The following is a 19,981-nucleotide window of genomic DNA, read 5'->3' as shown; positions in this document are numbered from 1 at the left end:
TGGTCCTGGAGCCGAGGCAACCACTGAGATGGGCCTGGGCGTGAGGACCTGAGTCCTAATCCCCGCTCTGCCATTTGCCTGCTGTGCAACGCTGGGCATTTTTTTCCGTACCGCAGTTTCCTCATTTGTAAAATAGGGATTCGATACCTTGCCTTCCCTCCGTCTAAGAGTGTGAACCCCATGTGGGACAGGGACTGATTCGGGCCTGATTATTTCGTATCTTCCCCGGAACTTAGTGGGGCATCTGACACGTGGTAAGCACTTAACGGATAGCACTATTATCGGAGAAGTAGCATGGTTTAGTGAAAAGAGCACGGCTTGGGAGTCGGAGGACGTGAGTTCCAATCCTAGCTCCGTCACTTGTTCGCTGTGTGACCTTGGGGAAGCCACTTAACTTCTCTGTGCCTCAGTTACCTCATCTGTAAAATAGGAATTAAGACGGTGAGTCCCACTTGGGACAAAGTGATTACTTTATATCTACCTCAGTGCTCAGAACAGCGCTTGGCACATAGTAAACTCTTAAATATTATAATTATTATTACTGTTATCGTTATTATTAGAAGTAGTACTAGAAGAATTACTGGGAGCAGTGGGTATTTTACCGGTTGGAAGCCATACCCGTTCCCTCTGCTACCCAAGGAGCAGATGGCTGTGTGCCTACTTCAGCCCACGTGCCAGAAAGCCATCGGAGCCGATACCCGCCCGCCCGCTGGCCGTTTCCAGCCAGGCGTGCGCTTCCAGCAGCTCCCTAAATGGGTTCCTGAGCTTGCAATTAAAGTGGCAAGAGTGGCAGGAATGCCAAGGGGGAGTGATGTATGCAGGGTGGATTTGGGATGGAGGAAGCCAGGCAAAAAATCAAATCATCAATCAAGGAGATTGGAGTCTTGGGGGATTCTGGGAGAATCCAGAAAGAGAGGGCGAGCCAGAGCGGCTGGCTCGGCTCCAGCCGCGGGGAGGACGTGACGATTGACTGAGGGGCAAGGCTTTTGTTTCCTCTTTTCCTAAGGGACAACCGATTGGTGGAAAGTGATTCTGGCGAACGTTGGGTGGCACACGTTTCACAGAAGCGACGTGGCCTAGTGAAAAGAGGACACGAGAAATCGGATCCTCCGATTTCCAAATCTTGGCTCGGCCACTTGCGTGTTATTTGTCCCTGGGCCAATCGGTTAACTTTTCTCTGCCTCAGTCTCTTCATCTGTAAAATGGGAATTCAATACCTGTTCTCCCTCCCCATTGGTCCGGGAGCGCCACATGGACAGGGACTGTGTCCAACCTAACAAACTTGGGTCTACCTCAGACTTAGTGAGTACTTGGCACAGAGTGAGCATTGCTTAGTGAAAAGAGCATGGGTTTGAGAGTCAGAGGTCGGCGGGGGCTCCGCCACTTGGCAGCTGTGTGACTTTGGGCGAGTCACTTAACTTCTCTGTGCCTCAGTGACAATCTGTAAAATGGGGATTGAGACTGTGAGTTCCTCATGGGACGGCCCGATAACCTTGAATCTATCCCAGCGCTTAGAATAGTGCTTGGCACGCAGCGCTTAACAAATACCATTATTATTACTATTATTATTATTATTAACAAATACCATTATTATTATTGTCCTTATTACCATTAAGGAAAGGTGATGAATGTTGGCTTCCTAATCTGCTGCCCAACAAATGATGATGAGGGGACAGAACAGATTTCTCCGCATGCTAACCAAGAAGCAAAAACATGCAAATGGGCATGGGCAGAATGCCATGCAAGTAAGCACGTACAAAGTGATATTGCCAGCAAGTATGTAAACAGTGATATTCAGTAGTATTTATTGAGCGCTCACTATATGCAGAGCACTGGACTAAGCGCTTGGAATGTTTACAGTCTAAAAGGGAGACAGACCTCTCCCTTCCCCTCCCCTCAGCACTGTGCTCATTTGTATATATTTTTATAACCCTATCTCTTTTGTTAATGAGGTGTACATCCCCTTGATTCTATTTATTGCCATTAAATTGCTTTGCTTTTGTCCATCTGTCTCCCCCGATTAGACCGTAAGCCCGTCAGTGGACAGGGATTGTCTCTATCTGTCGCCGAATTGTCCATTCCAAGCGCTTAGTCCAGTGCTCTGCACATAGTAAGCGCTCAATAAATACTATCGACTGAATGAATGAATGGATGTGCAATTCGGCAGAAGACAGAGACAGTCTCTGCCCATTAGCGGGCTCACAGTCGAAACGGATGTGAGTGAGCATGCTCAAATTTTGAACCAACAGCCCGAACACATTACATAATGGGATTGCAGCGTCCTGGAGTGTTCTCTGTCGTGTTACACTTGGTGCAGCCTGCACGTGTGGACGCGGACATCATCTGTCACATTGAAAGTCCCGGTTCGGGGGCTTCAGTAGAATCTGCTCTGAATTCATCCATGCCATTCCTACTGATTTTTCATGCATCTGGAAGCCTGATAAATAAGGACGATCCACACCCTGCGCTACCAGTCCTCGTCTCCTCTGGATAGGTTACAGTGGGGCAAAATGGAGAAAATCGAGACCCTTTCTGACTGGCTCAGTACATACTCTTTCTTTCTAGAGTCCTCAGACCCCTCTGAATGTGGTCTGCTGCTGCTTCTGACCTTCTGGTAATAATAATAATAATGTTGGTATTTGTTAAGCCCTCACTATGTGCAGAGCACTCTTCTAAGCGCTGGAGGAGACACAGGGGAATCAGGTCGGCCCACGTGGGGCTCGCAGTCTTAATCCCCATTTTACAGATGAGGTAACTGAGGCACAGAGAAGAGGAGCAGCGTGGCTCAGTGGAAAGAGCCCGGGCTTGGGAGTCAGAGGTCATGAGTTCGAATGCCGGCCCGGCCACTCGTCAGCTGTGTGACTGTGGGCGAGTCCCTTCACTTCTCTGGGCCTCAGTTACCTCCTCTGTAAAATGGGGATTAACTGGGAGCCTCACGTGGGACAACCCGATCGCCCTGTATCTCCCCCAGCGCTTAGAACAGTGCTCGGCACATAGTAAGCCCTTAACAAATACCAACGTTATTATTATTATTAAGTGACTTGCCCACAGTCCCAAAGCTGACAGGTGGCAGAGCTGGGATTCGAACTCATCACCCCTGACTCCAAAGCCCATGCTCTTTCCACTGAGCCAACCTGGGGCATGGAGGTGAGGCTGGGGATGGAGGACAAGCACTGGGGCATCTGGGGCTGTGGCTACACCTGACAGGGACAGGGCAGTTGAAAACAGACTGCCCCGTGCAAAACTGAATGAGTGGCCACCCTGTCTCTATGTCCAGCCACCCTGGGGGGTGGTGAGGCCCTAGGGGGGGTTGCTGGCCGTGTCCTCGGCAGGCCCGGAGTTGCTTGGGGCTCTTCCGTGGGGGCACCAAACACAACTTTGGCCCCTCTCAGTGGGCTGGCGTGCCATGAGTCGGTTGGCAAGCCGTAACAGCCACCTGGGTCCCAGCTGGTGATGGAGCCCAGTAAAGAGGCAAGCGGCTCCCTGACTCGGGTTCTCACTGGAAGATAGGAGAAAAACAGCAAGGCCTAATGGCAAGAGCACTGACTGAGAGCCAGGAGACCTGGGTTCTATTCCTGGCTCTGCCACTCGTCTGTTGTACGACCTTGGGCAAGTCACTTAATTTCTCTGGGCCTCAGTTTCCTCCTCTGTATAAATGAATATGAGATGATCCTTCTCTCTCCCCTTTAGACTGCGAGTCCCATGTTGGCAGCAGAGATCTGTCTCGGCCCTGATCATCTTGTGTCTACCTCAGTGCTTAGTCCGGTGCTTGGCCCGTAGTTATCGCTAACAAATACCGCTATTCTTCTTGGTGGAATAGGGCAAACACACTAATTCTCAAGTGGCCACCAATTGGGTCATGTGATCCACTTTTCCACAGCCCTCTATTAGCACCCTCTGAGTTTGGCTGCTGTTTCTCTAAACACAGAACTGTCAGTCACCCCTCCATACTCAGGGACCACAAGGCCTTGTTTTCCCCCCGAAAGAAGACTTCAATTATCTTTAGGCTCTGCTCCCTTGGGACAGCTGCCTGCCTGCCTCTCGGGAAGCTCCCCTTAAGACTTTCTTCAGACAGTCAGATCTGCTTGTAAGAAGAAGGCCAAGTGGGGAAAGAGGCTAAGCTAGGCTAGGCCTCCTGGAGACCAAACTCTGTTTTGGGGGTCTGTTTGGGCTGGTGGTCCTGGAAGCATTCAGGCCACAGACCCTGCAAATTGAGCTCCCGCTCCACCTCTTTCACCCTGGATTCACTCAAAGTGGGAAGCAGCGTGGCCTAGTGGATAGAGCACAGGCCTGGGACGCACATGGTCATGGGTTCTAACCCCAGCTCTGCTACTTGTCAGCTGTGTGACCTTGGGCAAGTCACTTTACTCTGGGCATCAGTTCCCTCATCTGTAAAATGGGATTAAGACTGCGAGCCCCATTGTGGGACAGGGACTGTGTCCAACCGGAATACCTTTTATCTACCCTAATTCTCAGGACAGTACTTGACATATAGTAAGCGCTCAACAAATACCGTTAAAAAATGGGGGCCCTTTACTGTGTTGCTGATCTTATTTTTGTAGCACCTGGCATTTTCAACTCTGACTTTTAGCAGCAGCTTGATGATCGCAAGGTCTTGTTTCAAAAAGAACCATCCTGTTCCCCAGTGAAGCACGCTAGGCTGGTGCGGCTGCCCCGATGGTCACCCAGCGGTCTCTGCTCCGCTTGTTGTTAGAGACGGAGCGTCGCTGCGTCTCTGGGCCACTCTGCTTCCACCACTCAATCAGTCGCTCTGCTTGGGGCTTCCGGTGGTCTCCTGCTGTCCTCGCCCGTTCTGCCCGCTGGATCCTGGCAGCCCTGAGCATCGCTGCGGGATTGATGGATGGACTCTGTGGACTCTGCAGCCGGACCTTGGGGGTGATGAAGCCGTCTTGCCATTTAATAAGGGTAGATTGGAGGCGATCCCGATGAAACTGCTTGAGAAATCAGCTGTGACTCCAGAGATTGGTCCAGACCTTTCAGGCACACAGTTGAGTGGGGGTTCCCACTACTCTATAGGACTGCGGATCTTTCTCAAACCTTGGCACCGCACACTGCTCATCTCCCACAGAAAACACACAGTAATAGTAGTAGTCACATTTATTTAGTGCTTAATATGGACAACGCATTGTACTGGTAGGAACTGGAAAAGATCACACCTAGATGAAATATAGTCACGGTCCCTGCCCTCGAGGGGTTTCCAATCAGCAATGAGAGGAGCAAACACGGGCAATAGACGCATAAGGAAAGATGAATCAAAATACCAAAGACTCAGAAGATGGAAAACCCGAAAGGAGCAGCAGGATTTCAGACTCCTTATATCTCAGACGGGCGGTCACGGCAGTGGTCACTGTTACGGCCATACTGGTGACCTTCTCAACCTTCTAAGTGTTTGGGAGGTGTCCTGCAGTTGGGCGAGTCCCTCCCCGGTGGGAACAGGGAACCGTGGGAAGCCCAGTGTCCAGGGGGAGAGCAGGGTCCTGTCCTTGTGGCTGAACCCCAGGGGTTGGGGGCAGGGAGAGCAGTAGAAAGTCTTCCCTGCTGTGGGCATGATTCGGGTTTAGCAGTGAGGCACAGAACAGTTAAGCGGTGGGCTTCAGGTCACCCTGCTGGGCAGCAGTCAAGCCGGGACTAGCCCCCAACTCTCCCGATTTCTGGTCCCCAGGTGATGCTTCATCACCGCTCCTCTGCCCTAAGCACACAGATCGGCTGCACGACAGACTCGGAGCCTGGTCACTTTCACATCCCGTGGAGCTGTCTAATGAAAGGCACTTCAGTCATCTAGGAATAGCCGAATCAAGGGATCTGGATTCTTCTAGGCCCAGCTCTGCCACTGGCCACCACCTGTGTGACTTTGGACAGGTCATTTAACCTCTCTGAGCCTCAGTTTTCTCATCTGTATTTTTATCCAGTCATATTTATTAAATCGTATTTATTGAGCACTTACTGTATGAAGAGCACAGTACTAAGCGCTTGGGAGAGTATCGTACAACAATAAGCAGACACGTTCCCTGCCCACAATGAGCTTACAGTCTCGGGGCTGATGTACCTGCTCTCCCTCGCTCTTTGGCCGGGAGCCCTCAGGGGAGATGGGGACTGTGTCCGATCAGAGGATCTTGTATCTACCCCAGTGCTTAGCACAGTGATTTTGCTCATCTAGTAAATGCTAAATACTGTAATTATTATGTTGAGGCAGGGAATCAGAAACAAAATGGTGAGAGCTGGGTCAGTGGGAGAGGTACCAAGGAACGGGGAGTTCAATTTTTGCCTCCAGAGCTGAGATGCTAATGTTGCCAGAGAACATGAGTTGAGGTGTATGAACTTGAAGGTGTGCTGAGCTGTGTCTGCAGATCAGTCTTCCCCTTCCACCTGCTCTTGCCCTCCCCTGCTCTATCTCTTCTCCTGCCTCTGTCTCCATCTCCCCGGCTCACTGCTAATTCGGATCCGCCGCAGGAAAGCTGGGTGGGGGAGTAGGTGGCGAGGAGCAGGAAATCAAGAGAGGACCTCCAACATGGAACGATAGGACCATTTATCCTCCAACCTCCCGTGAGAGCAGGCTGCGTCGTCCGCTCAGGCTTAGACTCAACCCTGTACAACTCTACCTGTGGTCCTCCCCCCTGCTTCATCCACCGGGACGGGGCCCCGAGTCCATCCGAGTGGAAACCGCTTCTTCTCCCGCCTCCCTCAGAAACGCGAGAGGGGCCTCTGAACGGAAGGGGATGGGGAACTGACTGATGGATGCGCCTGGATGGCGGTCCAATTTGGCCCGCGCCGTATGAGCCGAGCCCACGGGCAGATGAGCGCTCTGCCATCTCTGGCAGGCCTTTCCCACAGCCTCATTAGTCCCCCAAATGGAGCAGCTGCCACTGTAGCCATTTTTCCCCGGCAGCCCCCCCCCCCACCCCGCCCCCGGGGCCGGGTCTGGAAGAACTCACTCCAGCAGGAGTCAGCCGGAGTCCACAGGCCCCTGCACGACTGAATCTGTCTGCAGAGGGCCTTCCACCCCAGTGCTAGTGGCGGGCAGATGATGGTCTCTCTAGTCACAGTTCCTGGTGGGACCAGATAATAGTAATAATTATTATTGTAGTATTTATGAAGTGCTATGTGGCGGACACTGTACCGGGCACTGGGGTGCATACAAGCCGATCAGGTTAGACACAGTCTCTGCCCCACAGATTTTACAGATGAGGGGATTGAGGCACAGAGAAGTGACTTGCCTAAGGTCACATAGCAGACAAGCGGCAGAGTCAGGATTAGAACCCAGGTCCTTCTCACATCCAGGACCCTGGTCTATCCACCAGGCCGTGTCGAGTCCCCACAGTTTGGAACCGGTGTCCCCAGGTGTCCCTAGTTGCCGATTCAGTCCCCCTTGGGGGGACCCCCATGCCAAGAAGAGGACCTGCTCAGAGCGTGTCCCGATGGCACAGAACGAATGTGCTTCCAGATTGTAAGCTAGTTGTGGGCAGGGAACATGTTGGCCAACTGTGTGTTACTGTACTCTCCCAAGCGCTTAGTGCAGCTCTCGGCACATAGTGTAAGCACTCAATAAATGCCACTGATGACCATGCTACGACGAGGCAGGTGTTTCTTCTCTGCCCTCATCCCCAGACTGTTTCGGCCTTCCCTTCAGCTTGCATAGTCCAATTTCATGGTCTTTGGTTTCTCGAGGTGTCCTCCTCAGATCGTCTGTGTTTCTGACATGTTCAGGGGCCGGCACGCAGGGGGGTTGGCGAGGTGGGGGCTCCCTTGTTTTAGAGGGTTTCTGGACACAGACCCACCCATTGTTCGTTAGCAGAGTACGGTACGCCTTTAAGAGTTAGGAAAGTTCTAGCGGCGGAAGACAGAATGTGTTGGAGTCGAGAGCCGAAAGCAGGGAGAAGCAGCGGAAGCTGAATTATTATAGTTCAAAGCGCATCAATAAACCTGTTAGTATAGAAAAAAATCTACATTGCCTGTTTAATTATTGAGAGTATGCAGGGTGGAAATGATAATAAAAATTAAAATAATAATAATATTTGTTTAGCACTTATTGTGAGCCAAGAACTGTACCCGAGAACCATTTTGGCTTGGGGGGTACATGACTGGAAGCCTTGAGAAATTTCCCAGTGCTCTGCACAGTGTGTGGACTCAGCCCTTAATGTTGATCTACTGATGAAAGTTTGGCTCGAAACTCTGCTTCAGTTCTGTCCTGAAGGAAACCCAACTTTCTGAGGCTTCTTCCTGCCCGTAACTGATCTTCACCTTCGTTTTACAACTCCCGGGCCAGCCTCAGAGCAGTGACATCATTTTATCCTCCTCTCCCTGCCCATCCCTGTTTCTTTCTGTAAGATCCCCTGTCCCCACCTACACTTCGGCAGGCTCAGTAGAGACCCAGCGTCAGGAAACTGCCCGCCCAGGCAGGAAGGAAATGCAGGCTCCTGGGCCAAAGCCCTGGTGAAACTCTCCCGCCTAGCAATATTCACATTAATAATAATAATGATTATATTTGATAAATGCCAACATGGCATAGTGGATAGAGCACAGTCAGAAGGTTCTAATCCTGGCTCTGCCGCTTGTCTGCTGTGTGACCTTGGGCAAATCACTTCACTTCTCTGGGCCTCAGTTCCCTCTTGTGTAAAATGGGGATTGATATTGTGAGCCCTTGGTGGGACAGGGACCGTGTCCCACCTGATTAACTCGTATCTACCTCAGCGCTTAGAACAGTGCTTGGAACATAGTAAGCACCTAAGTACCCTTATTATCGTTATTATTGTTATAATTTTTATTACTATGTGTCAAGCACTGTTCTAAGCAGTGGGGAAGTTACAGGACAATCAGATGGGACACAGGCTCATAGAATGCGGGGAGGGAGAACGGTATTTTATCCCCCATTTTACTGATGAGGAAATTGGGGCACAGAAAAGTTAAGGGACTTTCCCAAGGTCACATAGCAACCGAGTGGCAGAGAAGAGTTTAGAACCCAGATTCCCCCGACTCCCAGGCCCAAACACTTTCCACTGAGCCTAGCTGCTTTCAGGAAAGCCAGAGCAATCGTCCAGCATAGTTGGGACAATAGAATGGTGAAGGGAAATAGCAGGGAAAAGGCACTGGGACAATAGAAGAGGCTGTTAAAAGCAATAAATATTAATTCAGTTATTACAAACCATTTCTTGCTGTTCATTTCGCTGGTGTGTTTGGAGTGAGGCTCAGGACCCTGGGAGCGGTCTGACTCTGCTGCCGCCCCCACCGGAACTGTGTTGATTTAAAGCTACCGAAGCACCCCGCTGGCACGATCAATACCTGCCACGGCAGGAGCGTTCATCAGAGAGACTGAGGGGAGACGCTCCTCCCCGGGGCCTGTGCCAGGGCAGATGTTCCGGGCTGGAGAAGAAATCAGACTTCCAAGCCTGGAAATCGCTGCCAGAGGGGGTTGGTTGGTACCACAGGGAGAAACGAAGCATCCAGGATTCTGGCCCGGGAGCCCGAGTTTCTAGGCTGGGGTTCAATCTTTCCCCCAAAGCTCGGTTCCTTTCTTCACCTCACTCCATCCCGGTGCTCGGCCCCCAGGAGTTTGAGCAATATCATACATCCTCATCTCTGTCTCTCTCTCCCTGGCTTTCTGTCTCTCTTTTTCTCCCTCGTGGTCTGTCTCCTTTTCCTGGGTCCCCTGTCTGTCACTGGCACTCTGCCTCTCTTTCCCTGGCATTCTGTCTCTTCTTCCCTTTTGCTCTGTTTCTCTCTCTACATCTCTCTCCCCTCAGATTCTGTCTTTCCCTGGTTTCCTGTTTCTAGTTCTCTCTCCCTCTGGCTCACTGTCTCCACCTGGTTTTCAGTCTCTCTTCCCCCGGCTCCCTGTCTCCTTCTCTCCCCTCAGGTTCTGTCTCTCTCTTCCTGGTTTTCTATTTCTCACTGCCTGGGTCTCTGGCTCTCTCTTCCCCTGGCTCACTGTCTCTTCTGGGTTTTCTTTCTCTCTTCCCCCAGCTCAATCTCTCTCTCTCTCTTCTCAGGTTCTGTCTCTCTTTCATTAAATTTCTGTTTCTCTCTGCCTGGCTCTCTGTCTCTCCCCCTGGCTCATTGTCTCTCCCTGGTTTTCTGTCTCTCTTCCACCTGGATCACTGTCTCTCTCTCTCTCCCTGGCTTTCCATCTCTCTCCTCTCTCTCTCTCTTTCCCTCCCTCCACATTGCACCATGAGCAGAGATCACAGTGGGTAAAGCCATCCGTCATTCAGCTGATGACAGTGAGAGTCAGATGGGCGGAATGCGGTGCCAGCCAAAGGAAGGGGAGTCAGAGAGTGGATGGGGATAAACGGGGACTTCCACCATGCTTGACCCCCCTCGGTGAAAACTCCAGGTTAGCCGTGGTCAACGCTTATGCAGAAGAATGAGGAAACTCAGCAGAACCCAGAGGTTTCTCTCAGGGTGTGAGGAAGGTAGGACTAAGGGGATGGAACAGTTGAAGGTATGAAGGATTTTCAGAATGGTGGTTCAAATGCCAAGACCGCTGATGATGCAGAAGAGCTGAATCCAAGTTCAATCAGTCAATCAATGGTATTTACTGAGCCCGTACTGTGTGCGGAGCACTGTACTAAGTGCTTGGGAATTGATAGACAAAGGCCTTACCCACAAGAAGCTTGCAGTGTACAAGGGGAGAGAGACATTAAAATAATTTAGGGAAGGGGGAAATTCTGTCTATCCATGGGATTTTCTACTGAGGTTCCAAAAAAGGAGAATGAGAACTGTCAATGAAGACCCCATTTCCCAAGAAAGAGGAATCAGGTGATTTTTCACCACGAATGGAATTTTTTTTTTGATACTTATTGCCAACAAGTTTTAATGAAATACTCGAGGTGAATTTCAAGTCAATTTCCCTTAACAGGTTGTGGAGATCTATGCTGACTGTTTGTATACCCATGGCCATCTCAAAAGAAGGTAGATTTTGATCTGAAGCAGGAAGCTTTGTCTCTGCCTTGGTGTTGATTCTTCAGTTGCCCATGGAAGGTTCCTTGGGAGCCCTCTCCAAGTGGAGAGCAGATGGAGAGGAAAGTGGAGGCAGAGGGACTGAGCACTTCTGGCCTTCCTGGATAAAGAGAGAGAAGAATAGATTCACAGAGAAAAAGCCTAAGTACAAACACACATACACACGCATGCAAACACGCAGAGAAATTCGGAGAGACTCCAACTGACCCATGCAGGGAGAGGCCTAGTCAATAATCATAACAGTGATGGTATTAATTAAGCTTTTACTACGAGCCTAGCCCTGTGTTAAATAAATGCCGGGGCAGATACCAAACATCCAGAGAGGACACAATCCCTGTCCTACACAGGGCTCACTGTCAGAGGGTAAGGGAGAACTTGCATTTTACCTCCATTTTATAGATAAGGAAACTGAAGCTCGGCGTGTTGAAGTGACTGGCCCAAGGTCACACAGCAGGTAGGGAGGAAAGCCAGGATAAGAACCAGGGCGTCCTGACTTCCAGGTCCCGGCCCCCTAGACGGTAAGCTTGTTGTGGGCAGGGAATGTATGTGTTTATTGATGTGTCACACTCTCCTAAGCACTTAGTACAGTGCTCTGCACACAATAAGTGCTCAGTCATTACGATTGACTGACTTCCATAAGGAGACTGCGTCTGAACCTCCAATCAGCGACTTCTAGAAGGACAACGGCACCCCTCCAGAAAATGCAGATGGGAGAGCAAGGACTTGAGAGAAGCAGCAGAGCTTCGTGGTTAGAGCGCAGGCCTGGGAGTGAGAAGGAACTGGGTCCTAATCCCGGCTCTGCCAGTTGTCTGTTGTGTGATCTTGAGCAAATCACTTCACTTTTCTGTGCCTCAGTTTCCTCATCGGTAAAATGGGGATTAGGAATGTGAGCCCATGTGGGACAGGGACTGTGTCCAACCTGATCAACTTGTATCTACCCCAGCACTTGGACTAGTGCTTGGCATATACTAAGTGCTTAGCAAGTACAATAGTAATAATGATAATAATCATAATTAGTGCCAAAGAGTCAAATAAATAAAATAAATAAATTGTGGTATTTGTTAAGCGCTTTCTATCTGCAAAGCACTGTTCTAAGCCCTGGGGGATACATGGTGATCAGTCTGTCCCACGTGGGGCTCACAGTTTTAATCCCCATTTGACAGATGAGGTAACTGAGGCACAGAGAAGTTAAGTTCCAGCAGCCGGTGAATATAGAGTTCCTGACACAGGAATTCAGACCCATCGTCTGGTCACTAAGCAGGATATAGGAAGCAGCGTGGCTTAGTGGAAAGAGCACAGGCTTGGGAGTCAGAGGTCATGAGTTCTAATCCCACTTATCAACTGTGTGACTTTGGTCAAGTCACTTAACTTCTCTGTGCCTCAGTTACCTCATCTGTAAAATGGGGATTAGGACTGCGAGCCCCACATGGGACAACCTGATTACCTTCTATCCTCTCAGCGCTTAGAACAGTGCTTGGCACGTCGTATGAGCTTAACAAATACCATCGCTATTATTATTCTAAAGAGCAGGTGGTTTGGCTGGGAGGCTGAAAACAATTATCCGAGACCTCACGAACCCTCACCCTATTTCCCACTGACTCAGTGGCTCCCCAAATGTGGTTTCAGTAGACACAGTGTTTACCGAGTAAGTATCAAACACCATTGTTCTCGGAAGTTTTGTGATGGGCAACTGGGATGTTTTACTTATCGGCGGCTCAACAGAGCAGGCATCACAAACAAGTTCTGGAATGTAGTCAGTTTTGAAGTTATGCACACCTTAGCGCACTGGGCTGGGTGGGATATGTGAGGAGAATGAGTGACAGCAGGAGACCCAAACAGCTGCTGGATGAAGAGCTGAAGTTGGGAAGATGAAAGCAAGGAGGGCAGAGGAAGCATTTTAAGGACACGGTAAAACAAAGGCTCAGGCGATGCTGCATCCCAGCTGAAAATTGGCAGCCAATTGCGGAGGACAGTCTGCATGGCACAGTGCCATCAAGAAGGGATTGTCTCTCCTTAACCAAAAGCTTCATATGGAAAGAGAGACATGGTGGCAAAAGAGAGAACAGTGCCAGATGCTGCTAACACTAAGCACCACAACACAGCGAAGGATGACATTTCTGTGAGCCCGCTGTGGCCGGAACTGTGGGTTCTGCCTTGCCTTTTTTCTGTCACACGCACACATTCATTGGTGAACTTCATGGAGAGTGGATTTTTCTTTGAATACGAAGGACAAATATATATATATATATATTTATATATACATATATATGCACACACACATATAAAATATATTTATGTGTGTATAGAAATATATCCATGTATATGCATATATACTCACACATAAATGTATAAATCTTTCAGATATTGATAAATCCAGTGGGAATTAATGCACCTTATGTGTCACCTTATACCTTGTCTGCAGCACTTCGGTAGGGTTCAGACACCATCTATAGATGTTTCTTCCAGTTGGCTAATTTGCACCAAAGACTCCATCTGTAGAAAATCTTCTTGGCCGGTTACGACTAGAACTCTCGTCTTCGTTATAATAGACAAAAATGGGTCTAAACCTCACAGGTTAGCTAGCACCTTTTGGGAAGTACTTTAATCCTTCCTCACTGGGAATTTAGGAACCGCTGTGGTCCCAGCCCTGCTGTCAGTCCAGTGGAAGGAGACTGGCGTTCCTAGGAATCAGGAGACCTGGGTTGTAGTCCCGATTCTGCCTGCCGGGACCGTGCCATCGGGGGAGGAGGTATCAGTTTCAAGAACCCCCTAAAGTGTTCCGCCCCGCGGCCGTGGACGGGAGGGTGGCAGGGTGCAAACCGTCGGCGCTACGATCCGTTCCTCCGAGCAGATTCTCTGTCCCGAGGTCTCAGGCCCGAAGCTTCTACGTCAACCCCGGTGGGAGACTCCATTGTTATGAACTGAATCGGCACCTCAGAGGAGGCCCGCGGGTGCCATTGTCAAATCCTACCCAAGGATGCCCACTTGTCCACCTGAGAGAGCTGACCCTGCCACTGGGCCGGACCCCACCCCAAGTCTCCCCTTCGGCCCCGTTTTTAAAGAGCCGATGAATATACATCTGTTGAAAGAGGCTTCTGCTGGGGCCAGGGGGAAAGGCAGAGCCATCGGCCGGGAGCTTGCAGTTCCCTGCTATTCTCCACGGGCCTGCTGATGGATGGGGAGGTACCAGAAGAGGCGTTAATCCTGTGTCTGCTGAGGAGAAGCCTTAATTGATCAGTTTAAGCGTCCAAACAGGGGAGAGGGCTGGCCCTCTTTAGGATCGGCTCAATGCTTTCATCAGCACGAGGAGTGAATTACACAGACACGGGGCGGAGGTTTATTTGTTCCTATTATGGACTGCTGTGCATGCTCTGGAAAGCCTTTATTTACTGCTCCTATGAAATCCAATTAATTGTTAATGACGAGTAAGCCTCCAGCGCCTCGTTTCGGCTGCACCGTTTCTGATGGATATCCTATGTTTACTTTGCACGCACAGACCCCCTTGATTAAGAATTTATGCAAAAAGCCATAATTCATGCAAATAAATGATGTTCTATTAGGAGTAATTATGACAGCCATGAAATCACCAAAAGGGTATTGATAAAAAGTTAATTATGATGGAGTTATAGAAGTCAGTGGGGTTCCGGGTCTAGGGAGACAAAGAAACGTACGTGTCTTTACGCAACGAGGGAGGGAAGCCAGGAGAAAGCCCTATTCGAATCACATCCCCTCTCAGAGGCCTTCCCTCTCTAAGCCCTCATTTCCCCTACTTCCTCTCCCCTCTGCTTCGCCTGCGTACTTGGGTCTGTATCCTTTAATCGCTCGATATTCACCCCACAGCACTGATGTGCATATCCGTGATTCGTTTTAATGTCTGTCTCCCCCTCTAGACTGTAAGCTCCTTCTAGGCTGTGTCTATCAGCTCTGTTGTATTGTACTCTCCCAAGTGCTGAGTACAGTGTGGTGCCCCCGGGAAACACTCAACAAATATGACTGATTGAATGATTGATTGATTCAGCAAGCGCTAGAGGCCCCAACATCTACAGTGGCAGAAAGGAAAGGAAACGGTTGGCAGAAAATGGAATTTGGGTTGTCAACCCACCGGAACCTCCACACCGAAAGTCATTTTCTTTTGAGATTGTTCGGCTGATGAGTTTGGGTTGGGTGAGTTGGGTGGAGAGGAGGTCCAGTCCCATGCTCTATCCACACTTTCCATTCCGTGTTTCAATTGTTTTTTCTTTCCCTTCTTTTGCTAACCCCTCCCCTCCAACCTCATTCTTAGACAGTGAGCCCTTTGCAGGGACCAGTCTGATTCTTACCCTTCTATTTTTTTCAAACAATTTGCACACTGCAGATGCTTAATAAACGCCATCACCGCTCCCTTGGCTTCAGGAAGGCTGTGGGGTTAAGAGACTTGCCCGATCCTCTCGAACAAAGACAATGTGGAGTGCACTCCGAAAACTTTCACGGTACCTCCTCCCTCTCGTTCCACCTTGTGGTCCCCATTAGTCCCCACAACCCTGTGTGCGGGAATCCGATTTATCCTCCGAGCGATTAGTACGGTGCTCTGCGTAAAGAGCTCAGTAAATCCCACTGATTGACTGGGAAGAGAAGCTACTAGGCTCCTTGAAGTGATGTTTCCTTCTTTTCTTTTTCTAAAATGGTGGCCGGAGCTAGGCTGGATTGGAAAAAATGCAGCTGGGAAATCACTCTTGGGGTTTGTTGCTTGAGGCGGGAGGGAGGCATGAAGAAAGGCATTTCCAACCATTGTTCTGAGCTTCAGGTGGAGAGGCTGCCCACAGCTCTGTTCCTAGACCAGCCTCCCAACCCCATAAATGCTGACCAGGCTGGTACTCCCAGGCAACGGTCCACCAGGACTTTCCCAAGGTCCTAGTGGGACAGTTTTTCTCAGAGTGCACTGCTGCAGATAAGCTTTATGTGGTCCTGGCCACTCACAGTGGTTCTAATTGTTTTTCTCTCTCTGCCAATTTCCTGCCTAGTTTCTCCCCTCCTACCATGGCCTGCAGGTCAAGAATCGAACATGTGTCTGTGTTTGACAAGATCCCTGAATTGACTGGAAGCTTCTGCAACCCGGTCATCACCCCCTTCACCCTGAGTCCTTCTGTAGCTGTTCCAAAATTCGGGCCGGCCCCTTCCCCTCCCTGGCCCTGTGGTCTGGGCCTTTGCTGGATCTCACCGCCTTTCAAAGAGAGTCCTGTGAGCATGCTCCAGCACAGCCTATACTTCCCCGGCAAGAACGTGTGTATTCCCATAATGCTGTTCTTATAACCAACCAATCAATCACTTGGCCTAATGGAAAGAGCATGGGCCTGGGAGTTACAGGACCTGGGTTCTAATCCCGGTTCTACCCCTCGTCTACTGTGTCCACAAGTCACTTAACTTCTCTTTGCCTCAGTTCCCTCACCAGCAAATTGGGGATCTGTTACCAGTTCTCCCTCCTATTTAGATTGTGAGCCCCTGTGGAGCCTGTATTTAACCCGATGCTGAGTACAGTGCTCGGCAAAGAGTAAGCACTTAATGGACATTATCATTATTATTATTATGTGTTTACTGTGTGCAGAACACTGTACTAAGTGCTTAGGAAAGTGAAATATAAACAAAGTTGGCAGACACGTTCCCTGCTTGCTAGGAGTTTACAGTCTAGAGGAGAAGACAGACATTAAACTGAATTACAGATATGTACGTAAGTGCTGTGGAACTGAGGATAGAATGGGGGGGGGGACTTCCCAGACTAAACACCCCTTTTCCTCAGTTTCCCCCACCTCCCCATTGCCCTGGCTTGCTCCCTTTGCTCTACCCCCCCCCCCCGCCGCTCTATCCCCCCACCCCACAGCACTTGTGTATACATATCTATAATTCCATTTATTTATATTAATGCCTGTTTACTTGTTTTGATGTGTATGTACCTATAATTCTATTTTTTATTACTGCCTGGTTACTTGTTTTGATGTCTGCCTACCCCCTTCTAGACTGTGAGCCCGTTGCTGGTAGAGATTGTCTTTGCCGCTGAACTGTACTTTCCAAGCGCTTAGTTCAGTGGGCAAGTCACTTAACTTCTCTGTGCCTCAGTTACCTCATCTGGAAAATGGGGATTAACTGTGAGCCTCACGTGGGACGACCTGATTACCCTGTATCTCCCCCAGCGCTTAGAACAGTGCTCTGCACGTAGTAAGCGCTTAACAAATACCAACATTATTATTATTATTACAGTGCTAAGCACTCAATAAATATGATTGAGTGAACGAACGAAGTGAATAAAGGGTACAGATCCAAGTGCAAGGGTAACATGGAAGGGAGAGGGAGTAAGGGAAATGAGGGTTTAGTTGGGAAAGGCCTCTTGGACGAACTATGATTTTAATAAGGCTTTGAGGACTAGACTGTGAGCTTGTTATGGGAAGGGAATGAATCATCTTTTATACTGTCCTCTCCCAGTGCTCCGCACTCAGGAAGTGCTCAGTAAATACGATAGATTGATTTGAAGGTGGGGAGAGTGGCGATAAGCTCGTTACGGGCGGGGATGTGTGTCATGTTGTTACTTTGTATTCTCCAAGTACTCTGCACATGGTAAATGCTCAGTAAATACGATTGATTGATTGACTGACTGGTAGTCTGTCGGCTATGAAGAGGGAGGGAGCCAGGTGGCTGGAGAGTCAGGGGTGGGGGAGTGTCTGCAGCAGGTGGACTTCAAGTGATGAGCACAGGAGGCCATTGGTCGGGGAGTGGAGGCGGGAGGCGGCTGGAGGCTGCAGCACGTGGTTAAAAACCAGGAATTTCCCATCCATGAGAAAGGGTGCTTTTGTGCAAAGGAACCGGGGAGGGAAAGCAATATTTCCGGAGCAAGGGCTGGGTTTGGGACTTCGAGCACACCCCTCCCTATGACTTCAGCATCTGCGCCGCACTCTGGCACAGCATAACATGGTGACGCAGTAGGGAACAGGAGCGGGACATTGAGTTTTTCCCTGACTCGTCAAAGCTAAATATCTGAATCTGACCTAGGTCTGAAGGACAACTGATGAGGTGTGTTTTGGGAGGGCGTGGGGATGAGTAGCAACATGAACATGTGGAGGGAAGCCGGGGAGAGCCCTCCCCCAACCCCAGGAGGTGATTCTGGTCCGGCACAGGCTCCGGGGGCTCTAATCCTCCCGTTTTTCCCTGATGCGCTGGTTGTCCTTATACCTAGGGGGAGAGAGGGTCGGACCAGGGCAGAGGGATGGAGTAGAGAGGGGAAGCGGTGTGGCCCAGTGGATAAAGCACGGACCTGGGAGTCAGAGGACCTGGGTTCTAATCTCAGCTCTGCCAATTGCTTGCTGTGTGACCTTGGGAAAGTCACTTAATTTCTCTGGGCCTCAGTTTCCTCAACTGTAAAATGGGGATTCAATACCTGTTCTTCCTCCTACTTAGATGGCGAGCCCCTGTGGGACAGGGACTGCGTCCAACCCTGCCTACCTCGGACCTTAGAACGGTGTTTAACACATAGTAAGTGCTTAACAAATACCATGAAAAGATACTCTTGGTGCATTTAGCTTCCTATAGCCTGTGTGTCTCTGTGTGTCTCACCATCTAAGTAGAAGGGAGAACAGGTGTCAAACCAAGCACTTGATAATAATAATAATAATGTCGGTATTTGTTAAGCGCTTACTATGTGCCGAGCACCGTTCTAAGCACTGGGGTAGACACGGGGGAATCAGGTCGTCCCACGTGGGGCTCGCAGTCTTAATCCCCATTTTACAGATGAGGGAACTGAGGCACCGAGAAGTTAAGTGACTTGCCCAAAGTCACCCAGCTGACAAGTGGCCGAGCCGGGATTCGAACCCATGACCTCTGACTCCAAAGCCCGTGCTCTTTCCGCTGAGCCACGCTGCTTCTCCGCTCTGCACAAAGTAAGCACTCAATAAATACAATTGAATGAAATGTCCATTTTACAGGTGTGGAAACTGAGGCACAAAAAAGCGAAGTCACTCGTCCAAAGACGCAGAGCCGGCGAGTGGCGGAGCCCGGATTAGAACCCAGGTCCTGGGACTCTCAAGCCCGTGCTCTTTCCACCAGGCGACACTGCCAACTTACCCGGCCCATGACACAGCACCTGTCGGACGGCTCTTGGGAGCCAATGTAAAATTCCGCTTGTTTTACCCGAGTCCACGGAGTCAAAGCCAGTCTTCCTCTGGGTTGTCGAACAGATGGAGTTTGATCACACCGAGTCCGTGTGGAGAGGTGAGTGACTGAGGACCACTTAACCACTGGAGTCTGTTCCGGGGAAAGAGCAAGATAGATCAAAGGCTCCGAGATGATTCAATCTTCCTTGGCAAAAAGGAGCCATAGGAGAACATGGTGGTATTTAATTATCTCAAAATGAAGTGCTTCTATTGAAACATCCAGGGACGTCTTGATTCCGACTCCCCACAGTTCGAAACAAGCCTCGAGCTTTGCACGCGAACTTACCAAGCCGGACCGATCGCAGAGCCGAAATGCCGTCCGCAGCTATTTTCCTGAGGCAAGATCCCGGAGGCTCGTCCAGTAAAAGAGCACCTCTCCGAATACGACGATGCCCGAGTCCTAGACCCGGTTCCGCCTGCCAGGCTTATACATCTTGGGCGTTGATTCCGCGGGGTGGGGCCCAACAGGGGTCCTGGGAAGGAGCCAGCTGAGACGCGGGCGGCGAAGGCCACGGTGGCTACCAAGTCAACTGCTTTCCGGGTCACGACACCGTGGCACCGCACTGACTGTATAGTGCGGTCACTTTGGCTGCGGTGGTTTCCCGAAACCAAAGGGAAAAAAAAAAAAGCTGCACACATTTCACACTGTCCCACCCTCCTGCCAGCTCCTCATTCATTGTACTCCGTGTCTCGGCGGGAACACGACTAATGGGGATAAGAGTATGAGTAGGCAAGTCACCGGCCCTGTAATCGATTCCTCTGTACGGATTCCCATTCCTGAGGTTGAGAGGCAGCGTGGCCGAGTGGAAAGAGTGCTGGGAGTCAAAAGACCT

At 50.1% G+C, this 19,981-nt stretch overlaps 1 long non-coding RNA gene across 1 annotated transcript in view; it reads left to right on the top strand.

Annotated features, from left to right (window-relative positions):
- Positions 1–19,981, top strand: part of LOC114809125 — a 72,356-nt gene extending 52,375 nt beyond the window's left edge. The window contains exon 3 of the long non-coding RNA XR_003756885.1: positions 18,921–19,981. This is a non-coding gene — a long non-coding RNA (uncharacterized LOC114809125). The remainder of the gene's footprint in view (positions 1–18,920) is intronic.

Source organism: Ornithorhynchus anatinus, chromosome 2, assembly GCF_004115215.2.
Source record: "Ornithorhynchus anatinus isolate Pmale09 chromosome 2, mOrnAna1.pri.v4, whole genome shotgun sequence".
Classification (NCBI taxonomy): Eukaryota; Metazoa; Chordata; class Mammalia; order Monotremata; family Ornithorhynchidae; genus Ornithorhynchus; species Ornithorhynchus anatinus.
Note: the sequence above shows the minus strand (reverse complement) of the source record. Positions and strands in the feature narration are given on the sequence as shown.